Below are 11,995 nucleotides of genomic sequence, written 5' to 3' on the forward strand. Positions count from 1 at the left end.
TGCTTGTCCAAATCACTGCATGTTGTATTTCAAGGAGCAGGAAAATGACATATCATGCCCGTCATGTGGGCATCCTCGGTTCAAGCCAAAGACAAGAGGCAATGGTAGCACGAGATCAAAGGAAGTTTCATACAAGTCGCTCCGCTACTTTCCTATCACTCCTAGATTGTAGCGATTTTATATGTCTTCAAAGACAGCTAAACACATGAGATGACATGCAAATAAAGTTCGACACGATGAAAACAAGATCACGCATCCTGTTGACGCTGAAGCTTGGAAGCACTTTGATCGTACTCATCAGAACTTCGCAATGGAAGTGCGAAATGTTAGATCCCTGGTCCGACCTCACCTGGCCAAAATCTTGATGTATATCTAAGGCCATTGATTGATGAATTAAAAGTACTGTAGGATGACGGTGTTACCACGTATGATGCCCAAAAAAAAACAAAATTTCAACATGAAGGTCGTTGTTCTATGGACAATCAGTGACTTCCCTGCATATGGTATGTTATCTGGTTGGAGCACACATGGGAGGTTGGCTTGTCCGTACTGCATGGAGGATTCCAAAGCTTTTAGATTGAGGCATGGAAGGAAGTCTTGCTGGTTTGATTGTCATCGTCGATTTCTACCCAGCGATCATCCGTTCCGACGTCAAAAGAATGCATTTAAAGCAGGCACAACTGAAACGGAAGGTCCATCCTCAAGATTGTCTGCATAGAGATTCTAAGAAGATTTCGATACTTTCCAGATGTATTAACATACTTTCCAGATGTATTGAATGCATTACAATGCTTGATGTGAATGACTTGATTGCATTGTAATACTTGATGTGAATGATTTCAATTATCTGAATGTATTATAATTTATGCAATTAACGAATGATTTGAATTGGTGCAATACTTGATGCCAATGATTTGAATTATTTAAATACATTGCAATGTTTGATGTGAATGACTTGATTGCATTGTAATACTTGATGTGAATGATTTCAATTATCTGAATGTATTATAATTTATGCAATTAACGAATGATTTGAATTAGTGCAATACTTGATGCCAATGATTTGAATTATTTGAATGCATTGCAATGCTTGATGTGAATGACTTGATTGCATTGTAATACTTGATGTGAATTATTTGAATTATCTGAATGTATTATAATTTATGCAATTAACGAATGATTTGAATTAGTGCAATACTTGATGCCAATGATTTGAATTATTTGAATGCATTGCAATGCTTGATGTGGAATGACTTGATTGCATTGTAATACTTGATGTGAATTATTTGAATTATCTGAATGTATTATAATTTATGCAATTAACGAATGATTTGAATTAGTGCAATACTTGATGCCAATGATTTGAATTATTTGAATGCATTGCAATGCTTGATGTGAATGACTTGATTGCATTGTAATACTTGATGTAAATTATTTGAATGTATTGTATGACATATGTTATTTGTTAGAATATGGTTCGTGGAGGTTATAGTGGTCGCTCATCCAGTAGTAGCCAGGCTCAACCTTCATCTTCACGGGCTCCTGTGATAGGTATATCATATAACTAATTAGATGCTTGATTATTTCAAATGCACATTCTGAGAATTTCTAATGTATTTTTTTACAGATGATGTTGCGCCTGTACACGACCCACCTACACCAGTTGATCACACAAGTCAACAGCCAACACAGGAAACAGGGTCTTCTCAGGCTGGCACAAGAAGACTCATTCGAATAGTGTATATCGATAATCGACCGTAAGTATTTTGTTTTAAATTATTGCATATCTTTTAAATATTTTATATTGATATTTACTGTGTAACAATTCATGTGCAGCACGAGGTTTAAGCCACAAGAAGTAGTACGGGAGATTAGGAATTCACTTCTTCAACATCTACCAGGACCAGTTGCTCAATGGAAAGAGTACCCAAAGGAGGTGTTAGATTGTGGTCTTCATTTATGGTATACAGTTATTCCTCATAGTTAATGTGTTTCATATTTAATTTATTTAAGCAATGTCTACTAACTTTCTGAAAATATTTGTAGGCTTCGAATCGCTTCGCAACTACGGTGGAAGAAAATGATGCAAGGAAGGTGTGGCAGAAGGTGGCTGCCAATCGATTTGCAGACATGCTGCACACTATGAAGACTGCAGCAAAAAAAGCATTTGGTGTAGTAGATGATCTATTACTGTGGAAGGGCCATGGTCCTATTACTATCAGGAGAGATTACTGGGATGAAATGGGCGATAAGTGGGCGGGAGATGCATTTAAAAATCGCTCTGCGAAGGCTTCACAAAATCGATCGAAGATGCCCGAAGCCCATCTACACACAGGTGGATCTAAGACATTTGGGAGCCACCTAAAGAAAATGGTAACTCATCAATATATAATATTAATTTTATAAGTATTGTCGCAAACTTGTGTACTAAATCTTTTGTCATTTAACTTCGCAGGAAGCAGAAAAAGGAGGCAGTGTACCATATAAGGATGTGTTTGTAGAAACACATAAACGGAAGACCACGGGAGTCTTCGTATCAGAGAAGGCGAGAACGACAACGGTATGTATTAATTCTATTAATAATCATTGCAATATATATGCAAGTTATCATAATGTTATCATTAATTATTAATGAATACTTTAAACATTATTTTGTAAGAGGCATATGAGCAACAGATGGTAGAGCGATATGGCGAAGACGCTACTCAGCATCCATCATTTGATCCTACAGCATGGGTGACTGCAGCAGGTGAACCAAAAAAAGGTCGCGTGTTCGGGTTTGGGAGTAATATAAACACTTCACCAGTTATTGGTTCTTCCAGTTACGGCTCACCGACTTCTTGCGCCGACATAAGCTCCAAGCAGCCGACTATTCTTTCTGGTGATGATGTACGCGAGATCATTAATGAATCACTGAATAACTACTTTCAATACACCGTCGCCCCCTTTCTCCGAAATGAGATCAAGGCCGTTGTTCAGGATAGGGGATCTTCGATTCCAGGTCCCTCTCAGGTATAATCACATATTCAGTTTTTTGACTGCCTTAGAGCACATATGAGCATGCTATATTCACATATTCAATTTTTTGACTGCCTTAGCACACATACGAGCATGATCGAATCACATATATAGTTTTTTGCCTCCCTTAAAGCACATCTGAGCATGGTAGAATCACATATAGAGTTTTTTTAGATGCCTTAGAACACATATGAACATGCTATAATCACATATTCAATTTTTTGACTGCCTTAGAACACATATGAACATGTTATATATCATTTATGATAGAATCACATATAAAATTTTTGGCTTTGCCTGCCTTAGAGCACATATGAGCATGCTATATTCATATATTCAATTTTTTTACTGCCTTAGCACACATATGAGCATGATAGAATCACACACACACACACACACACACATATATATATATATATATATATATAACTTTTTGTCTACCTTAGAGCACATATGAGCATGATAAAATCACATATAAAGTTTTTTTGACTGCATTATAACACATATGAGCATGCTATAATCACATATTCAGTTTTTTGACTGCCTAAGAACACATATGAGCATATTATAATCACATATTCAGTTTTTTGACTGCCTTAGCACACATATGAGCATGCTATAATAACATATAGAGTTTTTTTACTGCCTTAGAACATATATGAACATGTTATATATCATTTATGATAGAATCACATATAAATTTTTGGCTTTGCCTGCCTTAGAGCACATATGAGCATGCTATATTCACATATTCAATTTTTTTACTGCCTTAGCACACATACGAGTATGATCGAATCACATATATAGTTTTTTGCCTGCCTTAAAGCACATCTGAGCATGGTAGAATCACATATAGAGTTTTTTTAGATGCCTTAGAACACATATGAACATGCTATAATCACATATTCAATTTTTTGACTGCCTTAGAACACATATGAGCATGATAGAATCACATATAGAGTTTTTTTATTGCCTTAGATCACACATGAGCACATGATAGAATCACATATAGTGTGTAATTTATTTCATTATATTTTGTTTATCAATACTGACTGTCCTTTTCTTGTGTAGGCTGCTAGCGATAATCAGGGTAGTGGAGCTGAAGGGACAGATAAAGACAATGAACAAGAAGACGCACAAAATCTTGGCGATGATTAGAGGACTGTGTTGAAGAAGTTCTATTTTTTTTATTTTTCCTAATTGTAATTGTTGAATTGTAAATAATTAAACTTCTTAATTTTAAGGTGGAATGATTAATTGTTGTAGATTCTTGTTATATGAATTTTTTTGTGTGGTTTGTTTTTTATTTACAGGAAATATAAATTGTATAGGAAATAGAAATTGTACAGTTCTCGGTAATTAATTTTCAAATATTTTTTTTTTTATTTTTTTTCGTGTTTGCGACGGATTAGCGACGGAACCATCCGTCGCTATTCATATTAATATAGCGACGGAAGTAAATCCGTCGCCAAGCGATGGTCGACGTTGAGTACCGGCGGATTGGCGACGGAATATAGCGCTCGTTATTCCGTTGCAATTAGCGACGGACCTGGCGACAGAATAATTCCGTCGCCAGTTAGCGTCGAAATATTCGCGACGTAAGCATACTGTCGCCTCGTTGTCGCTAATCCGTCGCTAACCATGTTAGCGACGGATTAGCGACGGAATGTGGTCGTCGCTAATCTACTGCTTTGTTGTAGTGATGGTTTGTATTTTTTTTATGAAAAAATGATTTTATAATATTTACAATTTAAAATTGGTGAGTCATTGGTTTTTCAACCCTTTAAGATCGTTTAGACAGGTTGCAGGAACACCTCTCACGGCGCCTGTGAGAAAAGAGTTGACATGATACAAATAGGAGTTAGGAGGGAAAAAAAAATGAAAACTTGGACCGAGACATTTAGAGGTGACATGAAAGATTATACAGTGACCATGGTTTAATAAACGGCAATGAAGAAATAAGACTAGTAAAACCAATATCATGTAGTTGGAATAAGGCTTGATGATGCTTCGGGGTGGGGGTGGGGGTGGTCTGGTAGGAGCAGACGTTACAGGTTCAAAACCCAATGGTATAATTGTATAACTGGCAGGAGTCTGCCAAATCCAGCTTGCCTTAGAACAAAAAGGCTTGTTGATGATGACCATGGGTTTTCAACCCTTAAAAATACATGCTCTTGCTTTAGAATCGAATGATTCAAAAGTTGGTCCTTTCAAATTTTCGACCATATTGAGCATGTTATCAGAATTTTAAATTAAAAAACTTAAAAAAATATTTGGTGAAATTTTGAATGCACTCTTACTCAGATAAATCTGTACACACCTACCCCTTACCCTGTGTGTGCGTAGCACGCAAAGGGAAGTGTACTGTGAAAAGAATCAGCCTCTCATTCAACAAAGAAAGAGTAGGAAAACTCGAGGAAACCTGTTATTACGTAATTTTCTCTGTTGCAACAGAAAAGTTGGTAGGGAAACCTAATTTTGGTGTATAAGCATCACATTTTATCACCATCACCATCTTTATCTCCAGTCACCAGCATCCGTGCTGTTCTCCTACCGTCTGTGATCATTGGCATCATAGTTATTATTATCAATAATCTCCTTTTAATTATCATCCCGATGGCTCATGGTTGGGTCATGTAAGGCTGGGTGGTCATGTCTTCAACTCGGAGTTTTACCTTGCAGGGAGGCTGGCCTATTAAGTGACTTGGTTCTTGGCGAGGGTTCTCCTTGATCATCCAAAAGGAAAATATATATATATATATATATATATATATATATATATATATATATATATATATATATATATATATATATATATTTTGACAGTTGCATTGTCTAAAATGACTGCAGTATTTAGAAAAAGCTTTTTGCAGAAAACATGAAAAATTCTATGAGCACTCTCGCCGCCCATCGAGGATAGTTTTTCATTGGCTTTGCCTTGTGGCAAGGGACGCGCATCTCAGGTATCGATAATGGCTAAAATGTCGATGCAACTAATTTCACACTAACATCATATGGATCAAACCATGCTGATGCACTGGTGTGTCCTTAGCTTTCAGAGGTGGGTCACGTAAGGCAGGGTGGTCATGAGGCCTCGCTTGGGGTTTTCCTTGCTTTTGCGAGTAAAAAAAATGATAAACCCTTATTTCTGTCATATATAAAGTCGTGCAAATCCACATTGTACGCCTAATCATGTGTCACTACTGAAAAGTGAGTAGCCATCAAAGTTTTAAAAAATTTACTGTCATGCATCATGATCACAAAATTTAGGTGAAATATGGGTAACCTGACTTTCAAAAAACCACCAGAAAATTGAACTAAAGCATAATCTCTCCCCTAAATTTATGTTATGAGAATAATGACATCATATATGTTATAATAAAAGAAATACTAATAAAAGAAAAAACATTAAAAATCAAAATACTGTGTAATTTTGCCATGTATAGCTATATGTAAAAGCAAATTATTGAAAGCAAAATGTTTTAAAATAATAACCAAATAAAAGAAAACATAGAACAATCTCAAGCTAATATGGTCAATAAGGTAAAGGCTGCGTCTTTCAAGAATTTGTAAAAAGTATATGCAACTATAAGCATGATATCTTGCTTGTCTTCTCAACTCTCAACTATGAAATTGATATAAAGTACAAAAATCATGTTTAGATTAAAGAAAAAAATAGCCTTCCTTGACAGCCTCAACGGAAGAGAGAGACGCCTGCTGATGGTTTCAATAGAAGTAAGTTAGACCTACATATGGGATGTGAATGTCCTATTTTCCCATGTTTCACCTTATTTGAGAGAGATACAATGATTGCCACCATCACATATGAAACCAGGTTTGGTGCAGGTTTCACTTGTACAAGGGACTGGCTTTCTATATTCTTAGGAAGGAGTTTTGTATGCATTTAGAAACAAGTTTTTTTAGTATTTCTGACTGTTTTTTAAACTAATTTCGTACTAGTACCAGGCACTAGTACACTTGAAATGGGATACAGAGAGAAAAATGAAGTTTCTATGCAACTATGTTCTTAGTCTTCAATTGTAATCTCCATCTTGTTGGATCTTTACCTATGGGATGAGCGAGCTTCTTCTAATGTAATCACCATCTCATCCTAAGCGATATCTCATCACTTAAAATCTTTGATGTAATTCTTTTCATCTTGACAGTTGATTCATAATTATATTTTTCTTTCAAAAAATATGTTTCAAATATTTATTGCATGTGATTCAGCACCCCTTGGGATTTGGGAAGCCCATGGGTAGTTGCCACTAATTTGGTAGTCGTGACTCAAGAACAAGTTCACCAAGTTCATGGGATGTCACACGTTTGAAACTCATAGGTGCATATTTCTTGCCATGATATTGAAGCTGGGTGTGCTTCCAGCTGGTGGGTAAAGAAGAACTGAGGTTCTGCACCTTGGGTGAGTGAGATAGTTTTTCTCCATTTATTCAAAAAAAAAAAAAAACTCGTTGGGAAGCTTCTTTGCAACCCATACACATCGCACATTCTTGCATCATTATCAGCTAATTGTCCAAACAGAGAAAAAATATTAGCCAACACTCATGTAAAAAAAAAGGTTTATCTTAAGCTAAAACTTTACATACTTATCCTCACTTCCATTGAAAAATGTCTCACTTATGAACAAATGTTATGATTATTAGATTGATATCGTTTGAAAAATATCTAAGCGGCTAATCTTGCTTCCTAGAATTTTCATGAGAAAACGGGATACATGAGAAAATACCAAAAAAAAACAATTTTCAAAAACAACTTCTCTGCTTTGTATTGATTTCAATGAGGGCAATTGCTTGGTGCAATAGCAAGTGCTCAAGCTGTCAGTATGGAGACAAGGGTTTGAGGAGGCTGGATCTGGTGCAATGACATTGCACATTTTTGATGTGCTGCTGCACTTGAGCACCCTCCATCTTTCCCATACAGCCTGTCAGCTGTCGAGCTCAACAGCAGATGGTGGGTGCAGTGACATAAAAAATGTGGAATGTCATTGCACCTAATCTTTTTTCAAGTTTTGAGCCTCAAGGGAGCAGCTTCAGTAACCGGTGCAAAAGTACTCGGCCCGATCACTGGATCAATCGTCAGTCCAAGGGCAGGTACTTGTTGAAAAACAAAAGGTTAGGACCGACTACAGTATGCCCCTCCCCAACACCTCGAATCTCGAATGGTGTGGCCATGCTAATTATGGCCCTCTACTTGTTCAACGCGTCCTAAATGAAAGCAGATCCAGTGTTCGGGGCAGAACACATTATAAGGCCACAATTAGTGCGGTCACACCATTCGAGGTGTTGGGGAGGGGTCATACCGTAGCGCGGTATGCAGGCCACGGCTGTCCATGGCTGAGGGCCCTTAGCCTGACCCGGATTTTGGATCATGGTGCACAAAAGCAAAACACTTCTGCAAGAATTAAGGATCTTTCGGACTACTGCGTGCTATGCAAGCTGTAACTTCGAGCCTAGCTGATAGGGAGAGTCTGTCTTAGGAAAACATGACAGTGCGTGTATTGGAATGTTATCTTAAGCATGGGACGTCTATCCAGTGGGGATAGGTCACCTAACCCTAACCTGGTTTCTCAAGTAACATATATAAAAAGAGATCATGGGGATATGCATGCATGTTCATGGGAATTAGCAGAAGAGTAGGCTTCCATCTGTCAATAATTTTGCTATTTGCAAGTAGGGATGTAAATGGTTCGGATTTGGATTGGATGTGGCCAATACCAAATCTGACTAATCGGATGTTGGCTAAATAGATTCGAATTTGGATTTGGAGTGGGACAGTGAGTTCATACCAAATCTGCTTTTTGACATGTAAACAGATTCAATATCCATCAAATTCGAATATTCATTAGATTTGGTTGGTAGCAAAAAGTCAAAACCATATCTGCATCTAATTATAATCGGATATGGTTTTAGCTTACCAAATGCAACTAAATGGCATCAAACTTATTGGTGAAATATTGGATAAAATCTGATCCATTAACATCCCTATTGGCAAGTGAAGAAACCTCTCACCTGTGAAACTGATGGGACAATATACTTTGTTATGAACTGATATGTTCTAACCATCTAATCATCCAATCAATTGATTTCCGAGAAATTTATGATTTGTTGAACATATTGCGTTAAACTTATTAGCAAAAAGCGGTTTATAATTGATCAATCTAGTGAGTTTGTAAGTTCAGTAATCCTTGTGAATAGCCTAATTTCCATGTTTCTTATTCACAAATGAAATACCCATGAATACATGAATTGATCTTATGCAAAGGATTATAGTGTTTGGCTTTTTCTCACAATGAAAGGAGAAATTTATCATATAAAAGAAAATTATTGGTGTACTACTAATCTCATGAAACCTCTGATCTTAGTTTTATATATTGATTCATGAATCAGTGCATACATGGAAACAAACATGAAAAGTTTTCAGGCACCATGTTTATAAAGATTTTTTTTTTGTTATTTCTGGTGCTATGTATATCAACAACATTTGTCAAAAAAAAGAAAGAAGTACATCAATTACAAACTCTCCATGTTATTGGCATAGCGACATCTATAGTCAGAGATACAAGGTTACAAAGGCAACCCTTTTGTTTTGTTATGCTAATGATATTCTGAAACTTACCTCATCATATTCAATTTATTGATTTCACTTATTTATAAGAGAACAAATCTGCAACTAATATACAAGGACTTCAGATGACCACTTACGACCATGTTTTCAGGTTTTCCTTCCAAAAGTTGAGCACCTCACAAAGGGTGTGTGACCCTTGAACATGGCAACATGACCTAGAAGCTTGTCCTTTCTAGAGAAGCTCGTCCCACAGGAGCACTGCCACTTGAGATCCCCACAGCGTTTCTCATGTGTTCTTAGGTCTGACAGCACTGAAAACTTCTTACAGTTGCACCTCTTGCAGACATACATTTTAGGGCAGTGGCTTCTCTTGTAATGGTTCTTCGCACATGTCATTGATTTCAAGGGCTGGAATTTGGCATGGTTCTTGTTCCACCTGCACCCTTCATGTGGGCAAGAGTACTTTCTAGGAACCTCTAGGCCTTGCCCCTTATCCAAGCCATTGGTGTTTCCCTTAGAACTCACAAGTGCAGCGTTGGTCTTGTATTCATCCCCATGAGCCCTCATATGCATTCTTAGATTGGCCCCCCTCTTGAACCCTTTCCCACATATATGGCAGTAGTGAGTGAACTCAGCCAAGAGGTCAGCAGGACTCACTTCAATAATTTCACAAGAAGATGTGTCACCATTGAATCTCAAACCAGTACTATCTCCATGGTTCACTTGGGGGAAATCATTGAAGATATCTAAGCTCAACCCATTTGAGTTAACATCTAAATGAACATCATCCTCCATCAAGACCCAGTCCTCACCTTCAAGGGGTCCACCAGCCTCACTCGGATCCCTAGCATGGCCTGGTCCCACAGGGAACCCTTCAGCTAGCCTTGGAGCAGACTGGATCTTTGCTGTGTTCAGGCCAATGTTTTGACAGATGGGCATCATGGACGATGCTGTTAAGACAACCTCTTGCATGATACTTCCAAGTTCTGAAGCAATTGATCCTTGTTGTGTTGGTGATTGGTGTGGTAGAACAAGATGAATTAGTGCCTGTACTTGTTGGATCTTGTCATGGAGAAGGGAGAGATGGTATAATAACTGTTGCTTTGCCATCTCTCTCTCTCTCTCTCTCTCTCCCTCTAATGAGTTGCTAAGGTAGTGCTTATAGGTCAAATACACGACGGTTGAAGAACCTTCCTGTAACTTGCCTGGGAATTAAGACCCTTGGAAAAAACAAGCACGCTAAGTAATAAAAAAATACCATATAATGCCACTACCACTACATTACGTGATAGGGATGCCATCATTTACAAGTGTTATAGACATATTTGTTCATAAGCACAGTACTGATATTAATTCTAAAATACCATTTATGCACCACATTACCAACCATGCATAATGCTCCTCACCAGCTATGTTGAAAAACATAGGCTCCATGAAGATGAACCTTCACCAAATGACTCTCTACTTGAGAGAGAGAGAGAGAGAGAGAGAGAGAGAGAGAGAGAGAGGTTATATCCAATATCAGCAAAATTTGGTGATATTGCATTTAGACCACACATCGGGTAGTTCCCCACCTGATGGGAAGGGGATGGATTTCCAAAAAAGGTACATATATGGCCCACATAAAAAAAACCTGCCCCCTCATATGCATTCTTAGAACACGTAGGGATGTAAAAGGTTCAGGTCTGAGTTAGACATCTGACCTAATCCAAGTCTGTTTGGCTAGATTTGGTAGAGACTCCGATTCGGTTGTAGTACTTTTATTTACATTATTGTTCTGAATCTGAACTCAACTCTCAATCTGACCAACTTAAGTCTAGGGCTGGGAAGTGAGATAAGCTGCTTATGGCTCAGCTTGTAAAGAGCTTGTTCGAACTCACAAAATAGGTTCGGCTTGCTCAGCTTGTAAAGAGCTTGTTCAAACTCGTGAAATAGGTTCGGCATGGCTTCTGAACTAGTAGTAAATATAGTCTACAAATATTTTATATCATAGAGTATAGATGGTTGAAGCATTTGGCTTGCAAGCAATAAGTTTAAAGTTTAAATCCTATAGCTTACAACTTTGAAACAATGTATTTATTTTGGAAATTGAGTCATTTGAGCTTGGTTCAGTAGGTTTGGAGTCTAAATTTTAATATTTTTAATTTTGAAAAATGCACTTCTTTGTAAGTGCACCAACTTGAGCTGGGCTCACCTGATTGTGCTTACCATGAGCTTGAACTCAGCTCGCTCAACACAAGAACAAGCCGAGCCTGAACACCTTTTGTTCGATTTATTCGGCTTGTTTACAGCCCTAATAAAATTCAGCTACATCTGATCCAAATCCAACCTGTTTACATCCCTAAATTACAGTAGCATGCGTATGTGCGTGCATATGCTAACGTTGTAATAGGAG

General features: G+C 37.5%; 1 pseudogene; it reads right to left on the bottom strand.

Annotated features, from left to right (window-relative positions):
• Window positions 1-9,747: 9,747 nt before the first annotated feature.
• LOC149823360 (protein SENSITIVE TO PROTON RHIZOTOXICITY 2 pseudogene) lies at window positions 9,748-10,710 on the bottom strand (annotated as a pseudogene).
• Window positions 10,711-11,995: the final 1,285 nt, after the last annotated feature.

Source organism: Nuphar pumila, chromosome 10, assembly GCF_984573655.1.
Source record: "Nuphar pumila chromosome 10, dmNupPumi1.hap1.1, whole genome shotgun sequence".
Classification (NCBI taxonomy): Eukaryota; Viridiplantae; Streptophyta; class Magnoliopsida; order Nymphaeales; family Nymphaeaceae; genus Nuphar; species Nuphar pumila.